The sequence below is a fragment of the Poecilia latipinna genome, unplaced genomic scaffold (genome assembly GCF_001443285.1).
Source record: "Poecilia latipinna isolate Pla-1442-1.1 unplaced genomic scaffold, P_latipinna-1.0 Scaffold407, whole genome shotgun sequence".
In the NCBI taxonomy this organism is placed as follows: Eukaryota; Metazoa; Chordata; class Actinopteri; order Cyprinodontiformes; family Poeciliidae; genus Poecilia; species Poecilia latipinna.
In genome coordinates, this window is record NW_015113023.1 from 226,821 (window position 1) to 232,439 (window position 5,619).

The following is a 5,619-nucleotide window of genomic DNA, read 5'->3' on the forward strand; positions in this document are numbered from 1 at the left end:
CCTGATCAGGGATCTGATCGGGGTGCCTGATCAGGGATCTGATCGGGTAACTGATCAGGGATCTGATCGGGTGCCTGATCAGGGATCTGATCTGATCAGGGATCTGATCGGGGTGCCTGATCAGGGATCTGATCGGGGTGCCTGATCAGGGATCTGATCGGGTCCGTTTCAGAGAGCGAGACTGAGCGGGAAACGGAGAGATGAAAGTTTCTACATTTCACTCTGAAACTTTCAGAGGCTGCAGCAAAAAACAAGGAGGACAAAAACCAGAGCAGAGGCGGGTAGAGTACCCAAACAAGAAAATCCAGAAATTTTACTCAACAGTAGAGATACTTAATACCTTTACTCAGGTAAAAGTAAAAGTACTTTTTTAATAAAAAGTTACTAAAGTAATTGAGCAAATGTAACTAGTTACACGCCAACTGATCCTTTTCCAGGGTAATGACTAGAAAGTGAGTTGATAAAGAAATCATGTTCATGTTTACTTAGAAGGTAATATAAAAAAGGAGTGTTTATGTTATAACTATAAATACTGCATATACTTCACTTCCTGGTTAAAAAAACATGTCAACATGTTATATGTTGATTCTATTAGCAGTGATCATTTGTAAAAGCAGCTTAATTTTTACAAAATATTTAATATTATTTATTAAGTGTCGGACTTAAGTTCAACATTGTCCCTTTTATATGTATTAAATGTAGTTTTTGTGCAGTTTTCTTTTACTTCTGGTAAATCTGGGAGCAGGAAGCCAAAGCATGAACAGTCGTGCTGCGATTATAAATGATTTGGTTTCTCTCTTTATGTTTTTTATTTTGTTTTTGCTTTGTGGCGTTTGTGGCGGTGAATCTTCATGTTTCATTATTTTCATCTGAGCTCAAACGTTTTCCACGCTCTGCCAGAGAATCTGCTTTCTCAATGATTACAGAGAAGAATAACAAAGTGTTTTGATTTTTATATGGAATTACTGATTTTGTGAGTACAAAAATATTTTGTAAAAAAGTTTAACTTTAATTTGCAATCATGATGTTCCAGAAGAATCCAATCTGCAAACGGTTCAGTGGTCGGCTGAATCAATTGTATTTATCGGAGTTATGCATCTAAACGTTTTCCAGCAACCAGAGGGCAGGAGGCAGGAAAAGCTCATAAAATAAGAATCGGAGCACCAACAGATGAGAGAGAGAGCTGACGACAGTCGCAGAGTGAAAGCACTTCACCGAGCACACAGATTAATAACCGTCATAAATAACAACCGATTTAGTATCAATGGATAACTTGTTCTCAGGACTGTAAAGATGCCACTCAGGAAATCTGAAACAACAGACGTCAAACGCTGCGTTGCTAATATAAGATGATTTATCGCTTCATAAAGTCAAAATTTGAGAGGACAGGCAGATATTCTGACATCAAGGCCAAATGATGAATTATTGACACCTGAGGAATATTCGACAGAATATTCTCACTGATATTAACCTTTTGTTGAGTTTGATCCTTCAACTGGGGAAATCTGAATTTTGTTCTTGTGGCATTTTGTTCATTTCTGTGTGCAGAAATGTGAGAGTAAGAGTTGAATGTGTTTACACACAGACTGAAGGGAATCTGGATGAGTGAATCCGGGTTATTCTCCCTGCAGGATCGTGTTTTTGGCCACCGGTGGGTTTTTTCCTGTTTGAGGAGAAAATCCTCAGAAACACTGAGTGTGTTTTCAGTGTCCTGCCTGTTGATTCTGTTTTACAGAAGCACAGATGATTAAATTGAACATCAGAGCAGCCGTGGGGTTATGATGAAAAACAATCCATTTACTTTTTGGCCACATACCCAACTCTCCTGCTCAAAACCATTAACAGTAATTGCTAACAAAACTACATCTTTTATCCCCCACAGCATTAATCTTATAACAAATTTCCATTAGAGAAAATATTCTATACAACATATAAATATAGCAATGCATTTATGTATTCTGTACATGAGAGAGCGATCCCTGTAACGGGCATAGATACCTCTGTTTATTAGAATACATGCATAATTCATTACACTGTACAGGAGTCCCATTTGCTCCGTCTTTGTGAAACATTAAAGGTGGAGTTATAAACATTATGGTGCCGTCTGGGGCCATAAAGGGAGCAGAAATATAAACAAGGGAAGGCGCTTGTTACTTAGTATGTTCAGCTGAGAGCTTTATTATTCTGACCCATTCAGGACACAAGAAGCTTAAGAAAATGGTCGACTTGGACGTTTGTACAAATAAAGGATGATTTAGCCTCATTATTACAGCTGAATTTATCACAAGTTTCAAACCTCCAATTTGACCTGGAACAGCTGAAAAAGTTTAACCTGAATTTGGTAAGTTGGTACAAAAGCTTTATTATGCAAACTATAAAGTTTTACACCAAACTGCAACCAACAAGAAAATGAAATAACTTTACTATCATTGTGCTTCCTTTATAACAAGTTAGAATAGATTTATGGACTTTATAAAACATGTTTTAGCATAAAACCATTCCCAGATAATGAGATTTTATCTGGTCATTGTAATGCTTCAATTATTGACTGTGTTTTATGACTGTACTTTTGTGTTTTTATGATACAAAACACTTTGAACTGCCTTGTTGTTGAAATTGATTGTGTTATAACTGCCATTTTCTGATATATATATTTCTGATTTATCTTGATATACAGAACCTGAACTCTAATTTCCATGTAACCAGTCAATGGTTCACTGGTTGGTGTCGGCAAAAGAAATCAATGCAGCTGATTTATTTAGGAGGGAACAAATCTATTTGATGAAAAAGAGTCCTCAGCTTTCAGTTTTCAGCTGGGTGAAACTCTGCAGAGCCTGGAGGCTCCTGCAGACGGTGAAATGTGCTTTGCAGTTGGCAACGGCCCAAACCGATTTGGAACAACTAAGACTTCAGTCTTATCCCTCTTCAGTAGTCAGCCATCCAGAAAGCAGGAGGTCTGCTGTGTGTGTCACTGGCAGGACAGAGAAGGCTTCCCAGATATAACACACACTCACACAGCTGGTTCAAAATGCGCCGTTTGCATAAGGACTATTCCTAAATTTAGAAAACATAAGCTACTCCACTGTGGATTTAAAGAATATGTTAGTGATTACGGTTTGAATCCAACACTTTTTATGCAGTACTTACTGTAACATACTCTTCAACTTCCTTAGTGGGCTGTCTCTAAAGTCTAAAAATCTCTAAAGACATTTAAAGACTTTTGTGTAAATTTTAACATCTTTAATTATCAAACATAATCCCAGAAGCTGCATTGAGCTGTATCTATGGCCATGCACTACTTCACAAGTTTTTACATTACTGCTTCCACTGAAAGTAAATATTCATGAGAAAATGTTCATTTGTGTTTTTTGTCCTGTGATTTTTATGAAGGTGAATCAATTCACTTTAAACAGATAAATAGTTTACTCTTGCTAAAGTACTTGATTTAATATTTTTAACACCAAAATGCCTCAATAACCATCACAACAAACAACAACGACGTGCTGTGATGCCACTTTTCATATTTCCATGCCAACTGAAGCATTTGTCTCAAATATTTCAGCCTTTTCAAACCCCACCTGTCCGTTATCAGCAGAGTTGGGCAGTAAGTAGTTACATTTACTCAATTACATTTACGTGGGTATTTTTTTAGATCAGTGCAGTTGGTTTAATTTAGGAGGGAACAATTTGATTTGGTGGAAATCGAAGCTTAACTTCTATATAATTAACACGTTACATGAGGGAACATTTCAGATGTGAAGTGAACTGTGTGGAACTGAAAACACAAACACCTCAGTCGTTTCAAACAGGAAGTCACTTTTAAGCTGTGCAGGTGAATAAATATAGGAAACTCCAGAAGTTGCCATAATTCATAGCTTTACAAGACAAAAACACTCCACAGCAATTAAAATAACCAGATTTAAAATAGAGAACCAAGGTTTTTAGATTTAGTTTTGTGGGTAACTGTCCAACAAAAGCAATCCAAGCAACATCAACTCTGATTTGACTTTTTGGTTATTGACTGTGAAGCAGCAGAGAAAGCAACGGTCCATTTCATCGTCACAATCTACAATTTTCAGGAGGCGCCACTTCAGCATGAAGCAGGCTTGGATCTTAGAGTGTGAAAGCAGTTGAGTAAAGATAAGGAGAGACACAACTCGAGCTAAAGTACTCTGAGGTTTAAGGACTGGGTTTTAAAAGATACTGAGCAAAATAACCGCAGTAGACTTTTATTTCTCCTAATCGGATGTGAACACTACCGATTAGTTGTGTTAGTACTGGTTCATGTTTGTGTCATTTAGCAAAATTTACTTTCAAAATCACATACTGAGACTGATGTACTACATTATGATGACTCTTAAAGTATGGTATATAAATGGGAAGAGTACTTATAAAATTTATACACAAATTTTACTCAAGCAAAAGTAAAATAGCCATCCAAGAAATTACTCAAGAGTAAGGATAAAATACTCCTAAAAGTTTTTTTTTTTTTTTAAAGTTACTCAAATGTACTTGAGTAAATGTAACTAGTTACTACCAATTAGTAGGTATAGACTTTTTTCGTATTTTTCCCACATATAAAATTTTTCATATTTTAGAAATCTCTATTCAGATTTATGCAGTTAAAGTTTGATCATTTGAAAGCAGCGACGATCAAAAGCAGCCAGACTCATTAAAAACTGAAATATTTTCAAAACCGTCAAGCTGCAAAACACATGAAGCAGCTTTACAGGAAGTATGTCACCTCGACATCATGGCATTTCAGCTGCAAACAAATTATCACTGAATATTATTTGACGAGAGAAATATTAAATTAAAGGCAACTGTCCTCTTTAAATAAACTGAAACCTGGGTCTCATGAATACACGACGAACCGCAGGAGTGTAAAATCATATTTATAGAAGTAGAATAATTGTTTCCAGATTATTTTCATTCCTTTTCTTTAAAGTTACTACATATTTATAAAACCACACAAAAATATATTTTTATTCCCCAACTTTTTTTTTTCTCATAGAGCATATTTACAATATTTGAAAACAATAAGGCAGCTTGGGAGCTGAAATGGTAAGGCAGAATGCTACTTTACATGATGGTTGACGTTTTCAAATCAGCCAATCCCGGAGAGCCGTTTATTACAACTGCACGTTTATTATGACATCTATAAAGAAAGACAACGTAACTATCACACAACACTAAAACATGCAAGAGAGGCTTTCTTTGCAGATGTCATAAACAAAAACATGAACAATGCTCGAGCTTTATTTGCTACTGTTGACAGGCTCACAAACCCTCCTATGACGTTACCACCTGAACTTCAATCTAATCCCACCTGCAACAAGTTTTCCAGTTTCTTTTCAGAGAAAATTCAAAAGATCAGAGGATTAATCTTCACATCCACTTCAAAGCCAGTACCAATGCTGTGCCCAAACAAATGCAGGAAAAATGACCCAATTTCAACTACTTAACTATAAAACCCTAGAAGAAATTCTAAGTCAATTAAGCTCCAGTTCCTGCTGTCTGGCTGTCCTACCCTCACATTTCTTTAAGAAAGTCCTGCCTGTCGTTGCTAATAGTAACTCATCGCTCTCTTCAGGTGTTTTCCCCCAGGCTTTGAAAACA

General features: G+C 36.3%; 2 long non-coding RNA genes across 2 annotated transcripts in view; both read right to left on the reverse strand.

Annotated features, from left to right (window-relative positions):
- The window catches only part of LOC106950544 (uncharacterized), a 20,620-nt gene extending 15,055 nt beyond the window's left edge, over positions 1-5,565 (reverse strand). The window contains exons 1-2 of the long non-coding RNA XR_001425633.1: positions 5,467-5,565; positions 4,064-4,066 (exon numbers count right to left, since the gene is read on the reverse strand). This is a non-coding gene — a long non-coding RNA (uncharacterized LOC106950544). The remainder of the gene's footprint in view (positions 1-4,063; positions 4,067-5,466) is intronic.
- The window catches only part of LOC106950545 (uncharacterized), a 105,640-nt gene that overhangs the window by 18,229 nt on the left and 81,792 nt on the right, over positions 1-5,619 (reverse strand). The gene's annotated exons all lie outside the window — the stretch shown is intronic.